This window comes from Mesoplodon bidens, assembly GCF_964165515.1.
Source record: "Mesoplodon bidens genome assembly, chromosome: Y".
Taxonomy (NCBI): domain Eukaryota; kingdom Metazoa; phylum Chordata; class Mammalia; order Artiodactyla; family Ziphiidae; genus Mesoplodon; species Mesoplodon bidens.
Window position 1 is genome coordinate 3355880 of NC_138180.1, and position 23418 is coordinate 3379297.

The following is a 23418-nucleotide window of genomic DNA, read 5'->3' on the forward strand; positions in this document are numbered from 1 at the left end:
AAAGTTCAAATGTTTATAAGAAAAAATATTTATTAAAATGAATAACCAAGTGTTTTAATTGACATCAGAATATCAAAACAATAAACCTGAGAACATAGAAAATATATAAATAAAGATATGAGCAGAAGTTAATACAACAGAAAACGTATACAATTCAGGTGATGTAGTAAGTCCAAAGAATATTCTTTGAGAAGATTAAAAGACAAACTTTGAATAAGGAAAATCAAAACATAAGTAAAGTATATACAGAAAGAATCAGGAGAATGTTATAGCAGAGAATATATGAAATGCCAGTAAATTTGAACATTTGTGTAAAGTGGACCAGTTCCTAGCTCCTAAAGTTTACCAAAACTGACACAAGAGGAAATCATTTAAGGTCATCATGTCTGCCCTTGGCATTCTCGGAATGCCCTGGACTCAGAATGCAGCATTGGTAGTCCATGGTAACCTGCGGAGAAGGGGCGGGGCTGAGGGAGGTTGGAACACTGCCTTCACTGAGGGAGTTGGTGGGGCCATCTCTGCTGTGACTGAACAAAGGGCAGGGGAGAAGGTGTCCAACGGCCGAGCCCTCAGAGCCCGGCAGGCCCAGTCGTGTGTCACAAGCATTTAGGCCCAGGCCAAGGTGCGCCTTCTTTGTCTGCACAGCTGCCCAAACTCTCACCTTTCCACTCAGGCCGCCCTCTTACTTGAAGTGTGTGTGGAATCGGTCCGCGCAGTACACCTCGATGCAAAGCTAACCGTAGGTCTGGGCATCATAGCTTCCTGCCAGGTGACCGAAGTTCACAGGCAGATGGGTCGTGAGACACACGTGGTGAGCCTCCTGCCCAGGCCACAGGCCGCCCAAAGACATTATCCAAGATCGGGGGCAGCAAAGCACTCCTGTCTGAGACCCAGCCTCTAGAGGGAGTAGTGGACCAACACTGGTGGAAAAAGGGGTCCGCGCGGGTAACTCATTGGAGGGACACAAACAAATCTTTGCGGACTTTCTGCTGAAGCTTACGAGCGTTCACACCTAAGCCTCTTACAAGGTCAGCTGTTTAGCTAAACATGAGCTCATGATCTAAATTTACCCAATAATGAAGAAATCAGCTAAAAGGGGAGACAAGCAGCAAAAGCAATCAATACCAGAATTAGATTCCCTAGGCCAACCATCAGATGTTGGAATAATCAGGTGCAAGGCAGAAAGTATACACAAAACTTGAACTGAAACAAGGAACAAGGATGTTTTCAAAGACTGGAACAATCTCTAAAACATTTTTAAAGTACATGTCATTGATAAAGCTAAATACTCAATGGTTGTGTAATACAACAGATTCATCATTGAGAAGAGTGAAATTATGCTGTTTTGAAAACTATGGCAGGTCAGATTTTCTGCCTAATTATATAAGAAGATTTCTCTAAAAAATACACATTATTTCAAAGACTTATTGGCTGTGAAATAAGTTAAGGGTATTTCAAATGGCTTGTCTGCAAAGAAAGGTGAGAGGTAGGGAATCACAGATAGTCGAGGGGAAAATACGTCAATATATACATTGCTATATGGTGAACTAAGACTTAGGCCAGCCACAATGTAAAGGACCTGACCCTTAGAAACTTACAAGTAAGCTGGAATCTTGAAAAGTTCAAATCTTTATAAGTAAAAGGATTTATTAAAATGAAAAACCAAGTGTTTTAATTGACATCAGAATATCAAAACAATAAACCTGAGAACATAGAAAAAATATATATAAAGATATGAGCAGAAATTAATACCACAGAAAACGTATAAAATTCAGGTATTGTAGTAAGTCTAAAGAATATTCTTTGACAAGATTAAAAGACACACTTTGATTAAGGAAAACCAACATATAAGTAAAGAATATACAGCAAGAATCAGGAGAATGTTATAGCAGAGAGTATATGAAATGCCAGTAAATTTGAACGTTTGTGAAAAGTGGACCAGTTCGTAGCTCCTAAAATTTACCAAAAGTGACACAAGAGGAAATCATTTAAGGTCATCATGTCTGCCCTTGGCACTCTCGGAATGCCCTGGACTCAGAATGCTGCATCTGTAGTCCATGTTAACCTGTGGAGAGGGGGCGGGTCTGAGGGAGGTTGGAACACTGCCCTCACAGAGGGAGTGGGTGTGGCCATCTCTGCTGTGACTGAACAAAGGGTAGGGGAGCCGGGGGCCCAGGTCGGGGCCCTCAGAGCCCGGCAGGCCCAGTGGGGTGTCACAAGCATTTAGGCCCAGGACAAAGGGCGCCTTCTTTGTCTGCACAGCTGCCGAAACTCTCACCTTTCCACTCAGGCCGCCCTCTTACTTGAAGTGTGTGTGGAACCTGTCCTCGCAGTACACCTCGCTGCACAGCTAACCATACGTCTGGGCATCGTAGCTTCCTGCCAGGTGACCGAAGTTCGCAGGCAGATGGGTCCCTGGGACACAGGCAGAGAGGCTCCTGCCCGGGCCACAGGCCACCCTCTGCTACTGCCCCAGATCTTGGGGCGCAAAGCAGCCCTCTCTGAGGCCGTGCCTCTAGAGGGAGTACTGGACCAACCCTTGTAGAAAACGGGGTCCTCGTGGGCAACTCATTGGAGGGACACAAATAAATCTTTGCGTACTTTCTGATGAAGCTTACCAGTGTTCACACCTAAGCCTCTTACAAAGTCAAATGTTTAGCTAAACATGTGCTCATGATCTAAATTTACACAATAATGAAGAAATCAGCTACAGGGGGAGACAATCAGCAAAAACAATCAATACCAGAATTAGATTGCCTAGGCCATCGATCAGACGTTGGAATAATCAGTTGCAAGGCAGAAAATATACATAAAACTGGAACTGAAACAAGGAACAAGGATGTTTCAAAGACTTGTAGGATCTCTAAAACATTTTTAAAGTACATGTCATTGATAAAGCTAAATACTCAAAGGTTGTGTAATACAACAGATTCATCATTGAGAAGAGTGAAATTATGCTGTTTTGAAAACTATGGCAGGTCAGCTTTTCTGCCTAAATATATAAGAAGATTTCTCTGAAAACAACACATTATTTCAAAGACTTATTGGCTGTGAAATAAGTTAAGGGTGTTTTAAATGGCTTGTCTGCAAAGAAAGGTGAGATGTAGGAAATCACAGAAAGTCGAGGGGAAAATAGGTCAATATATACTTTGCTATATTGTGAACTAAGCCTTTGGCCAGCCACAGTGTAGAGGACCTGACCTATAGAAACTTACAAGTAAGCTGGAATCTTTAAAAATTCAAATCTTTATAAGTAAAAAGATTTATTAAAATGAATAACCAAGTGTTTTAATTGACATCAGAAAATCAAAACAATAAACCCTGAGAACATAGAAAAAAGATAAATAAAGATATGAGCAGAACTTAATACCACAGAAAACGTATAAAATTCAGTTGAGGTAGTAAGTCCAAAGAATATTCTTTGACAAGATTTAAAAGACACACTTTGATTAAGGAAAACCAAAACATAAGTAAAGAATATACAGAAAGAATCAGGAGAATGTTATAGCAGAGAATATATGAAATGCCAGTAAATTTGAACATTTGTGTAAAGTGGACCAGTTCCTAGCTCCTAAAGTTTACCAAAACTGACACAAGAGGAAATCATTTAAGGTCATCATGTCTGCCCTTGGCATTCTCGTAATGCCCTGGACTCAGAATGCAGCATCGGTAGTCCATGGTAATGTGCGGAGAAGGGGCGGGGCTGAGGGAGGTTGGAACACAGCCCTCACAGAGGGAGTGGGTGTGGCCATCTCTGCTGTGACTGAACAAAGGTCAGGGGAGCAGGGGACCCAGTGCAGGGGCCTCAGATCACGGCAGGCCCAGTGGGGTGTCACAAGCATTTAGGCCCAGGACAAAGAGCGCCTTCTTTGTCTGAACAGCTGCCCTAACTCTCACCTTTCCACTCAGGCCGCCCTCTTACTTGAAATGTGTGTGGAACCTGTCCGCGCAGTACACCTCGCTGCACAGCTAACCATAGGTCTGGGCATCGTAGCTTCCTGCCAGGTCACCGAAGTTCGCAGGCAGATGGGTCCCTGGGACACACGAAGAGAGGCTCCTGCCCGGGCCACAGGCCGCCCACTGCCACTGCCACAGATCGTGGGGCACAAAGCAGCCCTGTCTGAGGCCGTGCCTCTAGAGGGAGTAGTGGACCAACACTTGTAGGAAACAGGATCCTCGCGGGCAACTCATTGTAGGGACACAAATAAATCTTTGCGGACTTTCTGATGAAAGTTACGAGTGTTCACACCTAAGCCTCTTACAAAGTCAGATGTTTAGCTAAACATGAGCTCATGATCTAAATTTACACAATAATGAAGAAATCAGCTACAGGGGGAGACAATCAGCAAAAACAATCAATACAAGAATTAGATTCCCTAGGCCATCGATCAGACGTTGGAATAATCAGGTGCAAGGCAGAAAATATACATAAAACTGGAAATGAAACAAGGAACAAGGTTGTTTTCAAAGACTAGTAGGATCTCTAAAACATTTTTAAAGTACATGTCATTGATAAAGCTAAATACTCAAAGTTTGTGTAATACAACAGATTCATCCTTGAGAAGAGTGAAATTATGCTGTTTTGAAAACTATGGCAGGTCAGATTTTCTGCCTAAATATATAAGAAGATTTCTCTGAAAACTACACATTATTTCAAAGACCTATTGGATGTGAAATAAGTTAAGGTTATTTCAAATGGCTTGTCTGCAAACAAAGGTGAGATGTAGGAAATCACAGAAAGTCGAGGGGAAAATAGGTCAATATATACGTTGCTATATTGTGAATTAAGCCTTTGGCCAGCCACAATGTAGAGCACCTGACCCTTAGAAACTTACAAGTAAGCTGGAATCTTTAACAATTCAAATCTTTATAAGTAAAAAGATTTATTAAAATGAATAACCAAGTGTTTTAATTGACATCAGAAGATCAAAACAATAAACCCTGAGAACATAGAAAAAAGATAAATAAAGATATGAGCAGAACTTAATACCACAGGAAACGTGTAAAATTCAGTTGAGGTAGTAAGTCCAAAGAATATTCTTTGACAAGATTTAAAAGACACACTTTGATTAAGGAAAACCAAAACATAAGTAAAGAATATACAGAAAGAATCAGGCCAATGTTATAGCAGAGAATATATGAAATGCCAGTAAATTTGAACATTTGTGTAAAGTGGACCATTTCCTAGCTCCTAAAGTTTACCAAAATTGACACAAGAGGAAATCATTTAAGGTCATCATGTCTGCCCTTGGCATTGTCGGAATGCCCTGGCCTCAGAATGCAGCATCTATAATCCAGGATAACCTGCGGAGAGGGGGCGGGGCTGAGGGAAGTTGGAACACTGCCTACACTGAGGGAGTGGGTGGGGCCATCTCTGCTGTGACTGAACAAAGGGCAGGGGAGAAGGGGGCCAACGGCAAGGCCCTCAGAGCCCGGCAGGCCCAGTCGTGTGTCACAAGCATTTAGGCCCAGGCCAAAGTGCGCCTTCTTTGTCTGCACAGCTGCCCAAACTCTCACCTTTCCACTCAGGCCGCCCTCTTACTTGAAGTGTGTGTGGAACCGGTCTGCGCAGTACACCTCGATGCAAATCTAACCATAGGTCTGGGCATCATAGCTTCCTGCCATGTGACCGAATTTCGCAGGCAGATGGGTCGTGGAAAACACGTGGGGAGCTTCCTGCCCAGGCCACAGGCCGCCCAAAGCCACTATCCCAGATCGGGGGCAGCAAAGCAGTCCTGTCTGAGTCCCAGGCTCTAGAGGGTGTAGTGGACCAACACTTGTAGAAAAAGGGGTCCGTGCGGGTAACTCATTGGAGGGACACAAACAAATCTTTGCGGACTTTCTGCTGAAACTTACGAGCGTTCACACCTAGGCCTCTTACAAGGTCAGCTGTTTAGCTAAACATGAGCTCATGATCTAAATTTACACAATAATGAAGAAATCAGCTACAAGGGGAGACAAGCAGCAAAAACAATCAATACCAGAATTAGATTCCCTAGTCCAACCATCAGATGTTGGAATAATCAGGTGCAAGGCAGAAAGTATAAACAAAACTTGAACTGAAACAAGGAACAAGGATGTTTTCAAAGACTGGTAGGATCTCTAAAACATTTTTAAAGTACATGTCATTGATAAAGCTAAATACTCAATGGTTGTGTAATACAACAGATTCATCATTGAGAAGAGTGAAATGATGCTGTTTTGAAAACTATGGCAGGTCAGATTTTCTGCCTAATTATATAAGAAGATTTCTCTAAAAAATACACATTATTTCAAAGACTTATTGGCTGTGAAATAAGTTAAGGGTATTTCAAATGGCTTGTCTGCAAAGAAAGGTGAGATGTACGGAATCACAGAAAGTCCAGGGGAAAATAGGTCAATATATACATTGCTATATGGAGAACTAAGACTTAGGCCAGCCACAATGTAGAGGACCTGACCCTTAGAATCTTACAAGTAAGCTGGAATCTTGAAAAGTTCAAATCTTTATAACTAAAAAGATTTATTAAAATGAATAACCAAGTGTTTTAATTGACATCAGAATATTAAAACAATAAACCCTGAGAACACAGAAAAAAGATAATTAAAGATATGAGCAGAACTTAATACAATAGAAAACGTATAAAATTCAGGTGATGTAGTAAGTCCAAAGAATATTCTTTGACAAGATTAAAAGACACACTTTGATTAAGGAAAACCAAAACATAAGTAAAGAATATACAGAAAGAATCAGGAGAATGTAATAGCAGAGAATATATGAAATGCCAGTAAATTTGAACATTTGTGTAAAGTGGACCAGTTCCTAGCTCCTAAAGTTTTCCAAAACTGGCACAAGAGGAAATAATTTAAGGGCATCATGTCTGCCCTTGGCATTCTCGGAATGCCCTGGACTCAGAATGCAGCATCGGTAGTCCATGGTAACCTGCGGAGAAGGGGCGGGGCTGAGGGAGTTTGGAACACTACCCTCACAGAGGGAGTGGGTGTGTCCATCTCTGATGTGACTGAACAAAGGGCAGGGGAGCATGTGGCCCAGTGCAGTGCCCTCAGAGCCCGGCTGGCCCAGTGGGGTGTCACAAGCATTTAGGCCCAGGCCAAAGGGCGCCTTCTTTGTCTGCACAGCTGCCCAAACTATCACCTTTCCACTCAGGCCGCCCACTTACTTGAAGTGTGTGTGGAACCTGTCCACGCAGTACACCTCGCTGCACATCTAACCATAGGTCTGGGCATTGTAGCTTCCTGCCAGGTGACCGAAGTTCGCAGGCAGATGTGTCCCTGGGACACACGCAGAGAGGCTCCTGTCCGGGCCACAGTCCGCCCACTGCCACTGCCACAGATCGTGGGGCTCAAAGCAGCCCTGTCTGAGGCCGTGCCTCTAGAAGGAGTAGTGGACCAACACTTGTAGGAAACGGGGTCCTCGCGGGCAACTCATTGGAGGGACAAATATAAATCTTTGCGGACTTTCTGGTGAAACTTACGAGTGTTCACACCTAAGCCTCTTACAAAGTCAGATGTTTAGCTAAACATGAGCTCATGATCTAAATTTACACAATAATGAAGAAATCAGCTACAGGGGGAGACAATCAGCAAAAACAATCAATACCAGAATTAGATTCCCTAGGCCATCGATCAGACGTTGGAATAATCAGGTGCAAGGCAGAAAATATACATAAAACTGGAACTGAAACAAGGAACAAGGATGTTTTCAAAGACAGGTAGGATCTCTAAAACATTTTTAAAGTGCATGTCATTGATAAAGCTAAATACTCAAAGGTTGTGTAATACAACAGATTCATCATTGAGAAGAGTGAAATTATGCTGTTTTGAAAAATATGGCAGGTCAGATTATCTGCCTAAATATATAAGAAGATTTCTCTGAAAACTACACATTATTTCAAAGACTTATTGGCTGTGAAATAAGTTAAGGTTATTTCAAATGGCTTGTCTGCAAAGAAAGGTGAGATGTAGGAAATCACAGAAAGTCGAGGGGAAAATAGGTCAATATATACATTGCTATATTGTGAACTAAGCCTTTGGCCAGCCACAATGTAGAGGACCTGACCCTTAGAAACTTACAAGTAAGCCGGAATTTTAAAAATTCAAATCTTTGTAAGTAAAAACATTTATTAAAATGATTAACCAAGTGTTTTAATTGACACCAGAAGATCAAAACAATAAACCCTGAGAACATAGAAAAAAGATAAATAAAGATATGAGCAGAACTTAATAAAACAGAAAACGTATAAAATTCAGTTGAGGTAGTAAGTCCAAAGAATATTCTTTGACAAATTTAAAAGACACTTTGATTAAGGAAAACCGAAACATAAGTAAAGAATATACAGAAAGAATCAGGACAATGTTATAGCAGATAATATATGAAATGCCAGTAAATGTGAACATTTGTGTAAGTGGACCATTTCCTAGCTCCTAATGTTTACCAAAATTGACACAAGAGAAAATTATTTAAGGTCATCATGTCTGCCCTTTGCATTCTCGGAATGCCCTGGACTCAGAATGCAGCATCTGTAGTCCATGGTAACCTGCGGAGAGGGGGCGTGGCTGAGGGAGGTTGGAACACTGCCTTCACTGAGGGATTGGTTGGGGCCATCTCTGCTGTGACTGAAAAAGTGCAGGGGAGAAGGTGGCCAACGGCAGGGCCCTCAGAGCCCAGCAGGCCCAGTCGTGTGTCACAAGCATTTAAGCCCATGCCAAATTGCGCCTTCTTTGTCTGCACAGCTGCCCATACTCTCACCTTTCCACTCAGGCCGCCCTCTTACTTGAAGTGTATGTGGAACCTGTCCGTGCAGTACACCTCGCTGCACAGATAACCATAGGTCTGGGCATCGTAGCTTCCTGCCAGGTGACCGAAGTTCGAAGGCAGATGGGTCGTGGGACACACGTGGGGCGCCTCCTGCCCAGGCCACAGGCCGCCCAATTCCACTATCCCAGATCGGGGCAGCAAAGCAGTCCTGTCTGAGTCCCAGCCTCTAGAGGGAGTAGTGGACCAACACTTGTAGAAAAAGGGGTCCGCGCGGGTAACTCATTGGAGGGACACAAAAAAATCTTTGCGGACTTTCTGCTGAAGCTTACGAGTGTTCACACCTAAACCTCTTACAAGGTCAGCTGTTTAGCTAAACATGAGCTCATGATCTAAATTTACACAATAATGAAGAAATCAGCTACAAGGGGTTGACAAGCAGAAAAAACAATCAATACCAGAATTAGATTCCCTAGGCCAACCATCAGATGTTGGAAAATCAGGTGCAAGGCAGAAAGTATACACAAAACTGGAACTGAAACAAGGAACAAGGATGTTTTCAAAGACTGGTAGGATGTCTAAAACATTTTTGAATTACATGTCATTGATAAAGCTAAATACTCAAAGGTTGTGTAATACAACAGATTCATCATTGAGAAGAGTGAAATTATGCTGTTTTGAAAACTATGGCAGGTCAGATTTTCTGCCTAATTATATAAGAAGATTTCTCTAAAAAATACACATTATTTCAAAGACTTATTGGCTGTGAAATAAGTTAAGGGTATTTCAAATGGCTTGTCTGCAAAGAAAGGTGAGATGTAGGGAATCACAGAAAGTCGAGGGGAAAATAGGTCAATATATACATTGCTATATGAGGAACTAAGACTTAGGCCAGCCACAATGTAGAGGACCTGACCCTTAGAAACTTACAATTAAGCTGGAATCTTGAAAAGTTCAAATCTTTATAAGTAAAAAGTTTTATTAAAATGAATAACCAAGTCTTTTAATTGACATCAGAATATCAAAACAATAAACCTGAGAACATAGAAAAAATATAAATAAAGATATGAGCAGAACTTAATACAATAGAAAACGTATAAAATTCAGGTGATGTAGTAAGTCCAAAGAATATTCTTTGCCAAGATTAAAAGACACACTTTGATTAAGGAAAACCAAAACATAAGTAAAGAATATACAGAAAGAATCAGGAGAATGTTATAGCAGAGATTATATGAAATGCCAGTAAATTTGAACATTTGTGTAAAGTGGACTAGTTCCTAGCTCCTAACGTTTACCAAAACTGACACAAGAGGAAATCATTTAAGGTCATCATGTCTGCCCTTGGCATTCTCGGAATGCCCTGGACTCAGAATGCAGCATCAGTAGTCCATGGTAACCTGCGGAGAAGGGGCGGGCCAGAGGGAGGTTGGAACACTGCCCTCACAGAGGGAGTGGGTGTGGCCATCTCTGCTGTGACTGAACAAAGGGTAGGGGAGCAGGGTGCCCAGGTCAGGGCCCACAGAGCCCGGCAGGCACAGTGGGGTGTCACAAGCATTTAGGCCCAGGACAAAGGGCGCCTTCTTTGTCTGCACAGCTGCCCAAACTCTCACCTTTCCACTCAGGCCGCCCTCTTACTTGAAGTGTGTGTGGAACCTGTCCACGCAGTACACCTCGCTGCACAGCTAACCATAGGTATGGGCATCTTAGCTTCCTGCCAGGTGATCGAAGTTCGCAGGCAGATGGGTCCCTGGGACACAGGCAGAGAGGCTCCTACCCGGGCCACAGGCGGCCCTCTGCTACTGCCCCAGATCATGGGGCGCAAAGCAGCCCTGTCTGAGGCCGTGCCTCTAGAGGGAGTAGTGGACCAACACTTGTAGAAAACGGGGTCCTCGCGGGCAACTCATTGGAGGGACACAAATAAATCTTTGCAGACTTTCTGATGAAGCTTACGAGTGTTCACACCTAAGCCTCTTACAAAGTCAGATGTTTAGCTAAACATGAGCTCATGATCTAAATTTACACAATAATGAAGAAATCAGCTACAGGGGGAGACAAGCAGCAAAAACAATCAATACCAGAATTAGATTCCCTAGGCCATCGATCAGACGTTGGAATAATCAGGTGCAAGGCAGAAAATATACATAAAACTGGAACTGAAACAAGGAACAAGGATGTTTTCAAAGACTGGTAGGATCTCTCAAACATTTTTAAAGTACATGTCATTGATAAAGCTAAATACTCAAAGGTTGTGTAATGCAACAGATTCATCATTGAGAAGAGTGAAATTATGCTGTTTTGAAAACTATGGCAGGTCAGATTTTCTGCCTAAATATATAAGAAGATTTCTCTGAAAACTACACATTATTTCACAGACTTATTGGCTGTGAAATAAGTTAAGGTTATTTCAAATGGCTTGTCTGCAAAGAAAGGTGAGATGTAGGAAATCACAGAAAGTCGAGGGGAAAATAGGTCAATATAAACTTTGCTATATTGTGAACTAAGCATTTTGCCAGCCACTATGTAGAGGACCTGACCCTTAGAAACTTACAAGTAAGCTGGAATCTATAAAAATTCAAATCTTTATAAGTAAAAAGATTTATTAAAATGAATAACCAAGTGTTTTAATTGAAATCAGAAGACCAAAACAATAAACCCTGAGAACATAGAAAATAGATAAATAAAGATATGAGCAGAACTTAATACCACAGAAAACGTATAAAATTCAGTTGAGGTAGTAAGTCCAAAGAATATTCTTTGACAAGATTTAAAAGACACACTTTGATTAAGGAAAACCAAAACATAAGTAAAGAATATACAGAAAGAATCAGATCAATGTTATAGCAGAGAATATATGAAATGCCAGTAAATGTGAACATTTGTGTAAAGTGGTCCATTTCTTAGCTCCTAAACTTTACCAAAATTGACACAAGAGGAAATCATTTAAGGTCATCATGTCTGCCCTTGGCATTCTCGGAACGCCCTGGCCTCAGAATGCAGCATCTGTAGTCCATGGTAAAGTGCGGAGAGGGGGCGGGGCTGAGGGAGTTTGGAACACTGCCTTCACTGAGGGAGTGGGTGGGGCCATCTCTGCTGTGACTGAACAAAGGGCAGGGGAGAAGGGGGCCAACTGCAGGGCCCTCAGAGCCCGGCAGGCCCAGTCGAGTGTCACAAGCATTTAGGCACAGGCCAAAGTGTGCCTTATTTGTCTGCACAGCTGCCCAAACTATCACCTTTCCACTCAGGCCTCCCTCTTACTTGAAGTGTGTGTGGAACCGGTCCGCGCAGTACACCTCGATGCAAAGCTAACCATAAGTCTGGGCATCATAGCTTCCTGCCAGGTGACCGAAGTTCGCAGGCAGATGGGTCGTGGGACACACGTGGGGAGACTCCTGCCCAGGCCACAGGCCGCCCAAAGCCACTATCCCAGATCGGGGGCAGCAAAGCAGTCCTGTCTGAGTCCCAGCCTCTAGAGGGAGTAGTGGACCAACACTTGTAGAAAAAGGGGTCCGCGCGGGTAACTCATTGGAGGGACACAAAAAAATCTTTGCAGACATTCTCCTGAAGCTTACGAGCGTTCACACCTAAGCCTCTTACAAGGTCAGCTGTTTAGCTAAACATGAGCTCATGATCTAAATTTACACAATAATGAAGAAATCAGCTACAAGGGGAGACAAGCAGCAAAAACAATCAATACCAGAATTAGATTCCCTACGCCAACCATCAGATGTTGGAAAATCAGGTGCAAGGCAGAAAGTATACACAAAACTGGAACTGAAACAAGGAACAAGGATGTTTTCAAAGACTGGTAGGATCTCTAAAACATTTTTAAAGTGCATGTCATTGATAAATCTAAATACTCAATGGTTGTGTAATACAACAGATTCATCATTGAGAAGAGTGAAATTATGCTGTTTTGAAAACTATGGCATGTCAGATTTTCTGCCTAATTATATAAGAAGATTTCTCTAAAAAATACACATTATTTCAAAGACTTATTGGCTGTGAAATAAGTTAAGGTTATTTCAAATGGCTTGTCTGCAAAGAAAGGTGAGATGTAGGGAATCACAGAAAGTCGAGGGGAAAATAGGTCAATATATACATTGCTATATGAGGAACTAAGACTTAGGCCAGCCACAATGTAGAGGACCTGACCCTTAGAAACTTACAAGTAAGCTGGAATCTTGAAAAGTTCATATCTTTATAAGTAAAAAGATTAATTAAAATGAATAACCAAGTGTTTTAATTGACATCAGAATATCAAAACAATAAACGTGAGAACATAGAAAAAATATAAATAAAGATATGAGCAGAACTTAATACAATAGAAAACGTATAAAATTCAGGTGATGTAGTAGGTCCAAAGAATATTCTTTGACAAGATTAAAAGACACACTTTTATTAAGGAAAACCAAAACATAAGTAAAGAATATACAGAAAGAATCAGGAGAATGTTATAGCAGAGAATAAATAAAATGCCAGTGAATTTGAACATTTGTGTAAAGTGGACTAGTTCCTAGCTCCTAACGTTTACCAAAACTGAAACAAGAGGAAATCATTTAAGGTCATCATGTCTGCCCTTGGCATTCTCGGAATGCCCTGGACTCAGAATGCTGCATCGGTAGTCCATGGTAACCTGCGGAGAAGGGGCGGGGCTAAGGGAGGTTGTAACACTGCCCACACAGAGGGAGTGTGTGTGGCCATATCTGCTGTGACTGAACAAAGGGCAGGGTAGAAGGGGGCCCAGGTCAGGGCCCTCAGAGCCCGGCAGGCCCAGTGGTGTGTCACAAGCATTTAGGCCCAGGACAAAGGGCGCCTTCATTGTCTGCACAGCTGCCCAAACTCTCACCTTTCCACTAAGGCCGCCCTCTTACTTGAAGTGTGTGTGGAACCTGTCCACGCAGTACACCTCGCTGCACAGCTAAACATAGGTCTGGGCATCGTAGCTTCCTGCCAGGTGACCGAAGTTCGCAAGCAGATGTGTCCCTGGGACACACGCAGAGAGGCTCCTGCCCGTGCCACAGGCCGCCCACTGCCACTGCCACAGGTCGTGGGGCACAAAGCAGCCCTGTCTGAGGCCGTGCCTCTGGAGGGAGTAGTGGAACAACCCTTGTAGGAAACGTGGTCCTCGCGGGCAACTCATTGGAGGGACACAAATAAATCTTTGCGGACTTTCTGATGAAACTTACGAGTGTTCACACCTAAGCCTCTTACAAAGTCAGATGTTTAGCTAAACATGAGCTCATGATCTAAATATACACAATAATGAAGAAATCAGCTACAGGGGGAGACAATCAGCAAAAACAATCAATACCAGAATTAGATTCCCTAGGCCATCGATCAGACGTTGGAATAATCAGGTGCAAGGCAGAAAATATACATAAAACGGGAACTGAAACAAGGAACAAGGATGTTTTCAAAGACTGGTAGGATCTCTAAAACATTTTTAAAGTACATGTCATTGATAAATCTAAATACTCAAAGGTTGTGTAATACAACAGATTCATCATTGAGAAGAGTGAAATTATGCTGTTTTGAAAACTATGGCAGGTCAGATTTTCTGCCTAAATATATAAGAAGATTTCTCTAAAAAATACACATTATTTCAAAGACTTATTGGCTGTGAAATAAGTTAAGGGTATTTCAAATGGCTTGTCTGCAAAGAAAGGTGAGATGTAGGAAATCACAGAAAGTCGAGGGGAAAATAGGTCAATATATACATTGCTATGTGGAGAACTAAGACTTAGGCCAGCCACAATGTAGAGGACCTGACCCTTAGAAACTTACAAGTAAGCTGGAATCTTGAAAAGTTCAAATCTTTATAAGTAAAAAGATTTATTAAAATGAATAACCAAGTGTTTTAATGACATCAGAATATCAAAACAATAAACCTGAGAAAATAGAAAAAATATAAATAAAGATATTAGCAGAACTTAATACAATAGAAAACGTATAAAATTCAGGTATTGCAGTAAGTCCAAAGAATATTATTTGACAAGATTAAAAGACACACATTGATTAAGGAAAACCAAAATATAAGTAAAGAATATACAGCAAGAATCAGGAGAATGTTATAGCAGAGAGTATATGAAATGCCAGTAAATTTGAACGTTTGTGAAAATTGGACCAGTTCGTAGCTCCTAAAATTTACCAAAACTGACACAAGAGGAAATCATTTAAGGTCATCATGTCTGCCCTTGGCATTCTCGGAACGCCCTGGCCTCAGAATGCAGCATCTGTAGTCCATGTTAACCTGTGGAGAGGGGGCGTGTCTGAGGGAGGTGGGAACACTGCCCTCACAGAGGGAGTGGGTGTGGCCATCTCTGCTGTGACAGAACAAAGGGTCGGGGAGCATGGGGCCCAGGTCAGGGCCCTCAGAGCCCGGCAGGCCCAGTGGGGTGTCACAAGCATTTAGGCCCAGGACAAAGGGCGCCTTCTTTGTCTGCACAGCTGCCCAAACTCTCACCTTTCCACTCAGGCCGCCCTCTTACTTGAAGTGTGTGTGGAACCTGTCCACGCAGTACACCTCGCTGCACAGCTAACCATAGGTGTGGGCATCGTAGCTTCCTGCCAGGTGATCGAAGTTCGCAGGCAGATGGGTCCCTGGGATACAGGCAGAGAGGCTCCTACGCGGCACACAGGCGGCCCTCTGATACTGCCCCAGATCGTGGGGCGCAAAGCAGCCCTGTCTGAGGCCGTGCCTCTAGAGGGAGTAGTGGACCAACCCTTGTAGAAAATGGGGTCCTCGTGGGCAACTCATTGGAGGGACACAAATATATCTTTGCGGACTTTCTGATGAAGCTTACGAGTGTTCACACCTAAGCCTCTTACAAAGTCAGATGTTTAGCTAAACATGAGCTCATGATCTAAATTTACACAATAATGAAGAAATCAGCTACAGGGGGAGACAATCAGCAAAAACAATCAATACCAGAATTAGATTCCCTAGGCCATCGATCAGACGTTTGAATAATCAGGTGCAAGGCAGAAAATATACATAAAACTGGAACTGAAACAAGGAACAAGGATGTTTTCAAAGACTGGTAGGATCTCTAAAACGTTTTTAAATAAATTTCATTGATAAAGCTAAATACTCAAAGGTTGTGTAATACAACAGATTCATCATTGAGAATAGTGAAATTATGCTGTTTTGAAAACTATGGCAGGTCAGATTTTCTGCCTAAACATATAAGAAGATTTCTCTGAAAACTAGACAATATTTCACAGACTTATTGGCTGTGAAATAAGTTAAGGTTATTTCAAATGGCTTGTCTGCAAAGAAAGGTGAGATGTAGGAAATCACAGAGAGTCGAGGGGAAAATAGGTCAATATATGCTTTGCTATATTGTGAACTAAGCCTTTGGCCAGCCACAATGTAGAGGACCTGACGCTTAGAAACTTACAAGTAAGCTGGAATCTTTAAAAATTCAAATCTTTATAAGTAAAAAGATTTATTAAAATGAATAACCGAGTGTTTTAATTGACATCAGAAGATCAAAACAATAAACCCTGAGAACATGTGAAAAAGATAAATAAAGATATGAGCAGAACTTAATACCACAGAAAACGTATAAAATTCAGTTGAGGTAGTAAGTCCAAAGAATATTCTTTGACAAGATTTAAAAGACACACTTTGATTAAGGGAAACCAAAACATAAGTAAAGAATATACAGAAAGAATCAGGACAATGTTATAGCAGAGAATATAAGAAATGCCAGTAAATTTGAACATTTGTGTAAAGTGGACCATTTCCTAGCTCCTAAAGTTTACCAAAATTGACACAAGAGGAAATCATTTAAGGTCATCATGTCTGCCCTTGGCATTCTCGGAATGCCCTGGACTCACAATGCAGCATCGGCAGTCCATGGTAACCTGCGGAGAAGGGGCGGGGCTGAGGGTGGTTGGAACACTGCCCACACAGAGGGAGTGTGTGTGGCCATCTGTGCTGTGACTGAACAAAGGGCAGGGTAGAAGGGTGCCCAGGGCAGGGCCCTCAGAGCCCGGCAGGCCCAGTCGTGTGTCACAAGCATTTAGGCCGAGGAGAAAGGGCCCCTTCTTTGTCTGCACAGCTGCCCAAACTCTCACCTTTCCACTCAGGCCGCCCTCTTACTTGAAGTGTGTGTGGAACCTGTCCGCGCAGTACACCTCGATGCAAAGCTAACCATAGGTCTGGGCATCGTAGCTTCCTGCCAGGTGACCGAAGTTCGCAGGCAGATGGGTCATGGGACACACGTGGGGTGCCTCCTGCCCAGGCCACAGGCCGCCCAAAGCCACTATCCCAGATCGGGGGAAGCAAAGCAGTCCTGTATGAGTCCCAGCCTCTAGAGGGAGTAGTGGACCAACACTTGTAGAAAAAGGGGTCCTCGCGGGTAACTCATTGGAGGGACACAAACAAATCGTTGCGGACTTTCTGCTGAAGCTTACGAGCGTTCACACCTAAGCCTCTTACTAGGTCAGGTGTTTAGCTAAACATGAGCTCATGATCTAAATTTACACAATAATGAAGAAATCAGCTACAAGGGGAGACAAGCAGCAAAAACAATCAATACCAGAATTAGATTCCCTAGGCCAACCATCAGATGTTGGAATAATCAGGTGCAAGGCAGAAAGTATACACAAAACTTGAACTGAAACAAGGAACAAGGATGTTTTCAAAGACTGGTACGATCTCTAAAACATTTTTAAAGTACATGTCATTGATAAAGCTAAATACTCAATGGTTGTGTAATACAACAGATTCATCATTGAGAAGAGTGAAATTATGCTGTTTGGAAAACTATGGCAGGTCAGATTTTCTGCCTAATTATAGAAGAAGATTTCTCTAAAAAATACACATTATTTCAAAGACGTATATGCTGTGAAATAAGTTAAGGGTATTTCAAATGGCTTGTCTGCAAAGAAAGGTGAGATGTAGGGAATCACAGAAAGTCGAGGGGAAAAAAGGTCAATATATACATTGCTATATGGAGAACTAAGACTTAGGCCAGCCACAATGTAGAGGACCTGACCCTTAGAAACTTACAAGTAAGCTGGAATCTTTAAAAGTTCAAATCTTTATAAGTAAAAAGATTTATTAAAATGAATAACCAAGTGTTTTAATTGACATCAGAATATCAAAACAATAAACCTGAGAACATAGAAAAAATATAAATAAAGATATGAGCAGAACTTAATACAATAGAAAACGTATAAAATTTAGGTGATGTAGTAAGTCCAAAGAATATTCTTTGACAAGATTAAAAGACAAACTTTGATTAAGGAAAACCAAAACATAAGTAAAGAATATACAGAAAGAATCAGGACAATGTTATAGCAGAGAATATAAGAAATGCCAGTCAATTTGAACATTTGTGTAAAGTGGACCATTTCCTAGCTCCTAAAGTTTACCAAAACAGACAAAAGAGGAAATCATTTAAGGTCATCATGTCTGCCCTTGGCATTCTCGGAATGCCCTGGACTCAGAATGCAGCATCGGTAGTCCATGGTAACCTTCGGAAAAGGGGCGGGGCTGAGGGAGTTTGGAACACTGCCGTCACAGAGGGAGTGGGTGTGGCCATCTCTGCTGTGACTGAACAAAAGGCAGGGGAGAAGGGTGCCCAGGGCAGGGTCCTCAGAGGCCGGCAGGCCCAGTGGGGTGTCACAAGCACTTAGGCCCAGGACAAAGGGCGCCTTCTCTGTCTGCACAGCTGCGCAAAATCTCACCTTTCCACTCAGGCCGCCCTCTTACTTGAAGTGTGTGTGGAACCTGTCCGCGCAGTACACCTCGCTGCACAGCTAACCATAGGTCTGGGCATCGTAGCTTCCTGCCAGGTGACTGAAGTTCGCAGGCAGATGGGTCCCTGGGACACACGCAGATAGGCTCCTGCCCAGGCCACAGGCCGCCCACTGCCACTGCCACAGATCGTGGGGCACAAAGCAGCCCTGTCTGAGGCCGTGCCTCTAGAGGGAGTAGTGGACCAACCCTTGTAGGAAACAGGGTCCTCGAGGCAACTCATTGGAGGGACACAAATAAATCTTTGGGACTTTCTGATGAAACTTACGAGTGTTCACACCTATGCCTCTTACAAAGTCAGATGTTTTGCTAAACATGAGCTCATGATCTAAATTTACACAATAATGAAGAAATCAGTTACAGGGGGAGACAATCAGCAAAAACAATCAATACCAGAATTAGATTCCCTAGGCCATCGATCACACGTTGGAATAATCAGGTGCAAGGCAGAAAATATACATAAAACTGGAACTGAAACAAGGAACAAGGATGTTTTCAAAGACTGGTAGGATCTCTAAAACATTTTTAAAGTACATGTCATTGATAAAGCTAAATACTCAAAGGTTGTGTAATACAACAGCTTCATCATTGAGAAGAGTGAAATTATGCTGTTTTGAAAACTATGGCAGGTCAGATTTTCTGCCTAAATATATAAGAAGATTTCTCTGAAAACTACACATTATTTCAAAGACTTATTGGCTGTGAAATAAGTTAAGGTTATTTCAAAGGGCTTGTCTGCAAAGAAAGGTGAGATGTAGGAAATCACAGAAATTCGAGGGGAAAATAGGTCAATATATACTTTGCTATATTGTGAACTAAGCCTTTGGCCAGCCACAATGTAGAGGACCTGACCCTTAGAAACTTACAAGTTAGCTGGAATCTTTAAAAATTCAAATCTGTATAAGTAAAAAGATTTATTAAAATGAATAACCATGTGTTTTAATTGACATCAGAAGATCAAAACAATAAACCCTGAGAACATAGAAAAAAGATAAATAAAGATATGAGCGGGACTTAATACCACAGAAAACATATAAAATTCAGTTGAGGTAGTAAGTCCAAAGAATATTCTTTGACAAGATTTAAAAGACACACTTTGATTAAGGAAAACCAAAACATAAGTAAAGAATATACAGAAAGAATCAGGACAATGTTATGGCAGAGAATATATGAAATGCCAGTAAATTTGAACATTTGTGTACAGTGGACCATTTCCTAGCTCCTAAAGTTTACCAAAATTGACACAAGAGGAAATCATTTAAGGTCATCATGTCTGCCCTTGGCATTCTCGGAATTCCCTTGGCTCACAATGCAGCATCTATAGTCCATGGTAACCTGCGCAGAGGGGGCGGGGCTGAGGGAGGTTGGAACACTGCATTCACTGAGAGAGTGGGTGGGGCCATCTCTGCTGTGACTAAACAAAAGGCAGGGGAGAATGGGTCCAATGGCAGGGCCCTCAGAGCCCGGCAGGCGCAGTCGTGTGTCACAAGCATTTAGGCCCAGGCCAAAGTGCGCCTTCTTTGTCTGCACAGCTGCCCAAACTCTCACCTTTCCACTCAGGCCGCCCTCTTACTTGAAGTTTGTGTGGAACCGGTCCGCGCAGTACACCTCGATGCAAAGCTAAACATAGGTCTGGGCATCATAGCTTGCTGCCAGGTGACCGAAATTCGCAGGCAGGTGGGTCGTGGGACACACGTGGGGAACCTCCTGCTCAGGCCACAGGCCGCCTAAAGCCACTCTCCCAGATCGGGGGCAGCAAAGCAGTCCTGTCTGAGTCCCAGCCTCTGGAGGGAGTAGTGGACCGACACTTGTAGAAAAAGGGGTCCGCGCGGGTAACTCATTGGAGGGACAGAAACAAATCTTTGCGGACTTTCTGCTGAAGCTTACAAGCGTTCACACCTAAACCTCTTACAAGGTCAGCTGTTTTGCTAAACATGAGCTCATGATCTAAATTTACACAATAATGAAGAAATCAGCTACAAGGGGAGAAAAGCAGCAAAAACACTCAATACCAGAATTATATTCCCTAGGAAAATCATCAGATTTTGGAATAATCTGGTGCTAAGCAGAAAGTATACACAAAACAGGAAATGAAACAAGGAACAAGGATGTTTTCAAAGACTGGTAGGATCTCTAAAACATTTTTAAAGTACATGTCATTGATAAAGCTAAATACTCAATGGTTGTGTAATACAACAGATTCATCATTGAGAAGAGTGAAATTATGCTGTTTGGAAAACTATGGCAGGTCAGATTTTCTGCCTAATTATAGAGGAAGATTTCTCTAAAAAATACACATTATTTCAAAGGCGTATTGGCTGTGAAATAAGTTAAGGGTATTTCAAATGGCTTGTCTGCAAAGAAAGGTGAGATGTAGGGAATCACAGAAAGTCGAGGGGAAAAAAGGTCAATATATACATTGCTATATGGAGAAATAAGACTTAGGCCAGCCACAATGTAGAGGACCTGACCCTTAGAAACTTACAAGTAAGCTGGAATCTTGAAAAGTTCAAATCTTTATAAGTAAAAAGATTTATTAAAATGAATAACCAAGTGTTTTAATTGACATCAGAATATCAAAACAATAAACCTGAGAACATAGAAAAAATATAAATAAAGATATGAGCAGAACTTAATACAATAGAAAACGTATAAAATTCAGGTGATGTAGTAAGTCCAAAGAATATTCTTTGACAAGATTAAAAGACAAACTTTGATTAAGGAAAACCAAAACATAAGTAAAGAATATACAGAAAGAATCAGGACAATGTTATAGCAGAGAATATAAGAAATGCCAGTCAATTTGAACATTTGTGTAAAGTGGACCAGTTCCTAGCTCCTAAAGTTTACCAAAACTGACACAAGAGGAAATCATTTAAGGTCATCATGTCTGCCCTTGGCATTCTCGGAATGCCCTGGACTCAGAATGCAGCATCGGTAGTCCATGGTAACCTTCGGAGGAGGGGCGGGGCTGAGGGAGGTTGGAACACTGCCGTCACAGAGGGAGTGGGTGTGGCCATCTCTGCTGTGACTGAACAAAGGGCAGGGGAGAAGGGTGCCCAGGGCAGTGTCCTCAGAGCCCGGCAGGCCCAGTGGGGTGTCACAAGCATTTAGGCCCAGGACAAAGGGCGCCTTCTTTGTATGCACAGCTGCGCAAAATCTCACGTTTACACTCAGGCCGCCCTCTTACTTGAAGTGTGTGTGGAACCTGTCCGCGCAGTACACCTCGCTGCACAGCTAACCATAGGTCTGGGCATCGTAGCTTCCTGCCAGGTGACTGAAGTTCGCAGGCAGATGGGTCCCTGGGACACACGCAGATAGGCTCTTGCCCAGGCCACAGGCCGCCCACTGCCACTGCCACAGATCGTGGGGCACAAAGCAGCCCTGTCTGAGGCCGTGCCTCTAGAGGGAGTAGTGGACCAACCCTTGTAGGAAACAGGGTCCTCGAGGCAACTCATTGGAGGGACACAAATAAATCTTAGCGGACTTTCTGATGAAACTTACGAGTGTTCACACCTATGCCTCTTACAAAGTCAGATGTTTAGCTAAACATGAGCTCATGATCTAAATTTACACAATATTGAAGAAATCAGCTACAGGGGGAGACATTCAGCAAAAACAATCAATACCAGAATTACATTCCCTAGGCCATCGATTACACGTTGGAATAATCAGGTGCAAGGCAGAAAATATACATAAAACTGGAACTGAAACAAGGAACAAGGATGTTTTCAAAGACTGGTAGGATCTCTAAAACATTTTTAAAGTACATGTCATTGATAAAGCTAAATACTCAGAGGTTGTGTAATACAACAGCTTCATCCTTGAGAAGAGTGAAATTATGCTGTTTTGAAAACTATGGCAGGTCAGATTTTCTGCCTAAATATATAAGAAGATTTCTCTGAAAACTACACATTATTTCAAAGACTTATTGGCTGTGAAATAAGTTAAGGTTATTTCAAAGGGCTTGTCTGCAAAGAAAGGTGAGATGTAGGAAATCACAGAAATTCGAGGGGAAAATAGGTCAATATATACTTTGCTATATTGTGAACTAAGCCTTTGGCCAGCCACAATGTAGAGGACCTGACCCTTAGAAACTTACAAGTTAGCTGGAATCTTTAAAAATTCAAATCTGTATAAGTAAAAAGATTTATTAAAATGAATAACCATGTGTTTTAATTGACATCAGAAGATCAAAACAATAAACCCTGAGAACATAGAAAAAAGATAAATAAAGATATGAGCAGGACTTAATACCACAGAAAACGTATAAAATTCAGTTGAGGTAGTAAGTCCAAACAATATTCTTTGACAAGATTTAAAACACACACTTTGATTAAGGAAAACCAAAACATAAGTAAAGAATATACAGAAAGAATCAGAACAATGTTATGGCAGAGAATATATGAAATGCCAGTAAATTTGAACATTTGTGTACAGTGGACCATTTCCTAGCTCATAAAGCTTACCAAAATTGACACAAGAGGAAATCATTTAAGGTCATCATGTCTGCCCTTGGCATTCTCGGAATGCCCTGGCCTCAGAATGAAGCATCTATATTCCATGTTACCTGCGGAGAGGGGGAGGGGCTGAGGGAGGTGGGAACACTGCCTTCACTGAGGGAGTGGGTGGGGCCATCTCTGCTGTGACTGAACAAAGGGCAGGGGAGAAGGGGGCCAACGGCAGGGCCCTCAGAGCCCGGCAGGCCCAGTCGTGTGTCACAAGCATTTAGGCCCAGGCCAAAGTGCGCCTTCTTTGTCTGCACAGCTGCCCAAACTGTCACCTTTCCACTCAGGCCGCCCTCTTACTTGAAGTGTGTGTGGAACCGATCAGTGCAGTACACCTCGATGCAAAGCTAACCATATGTCTGGGCATCATAGCTTCCTGCCAGGTG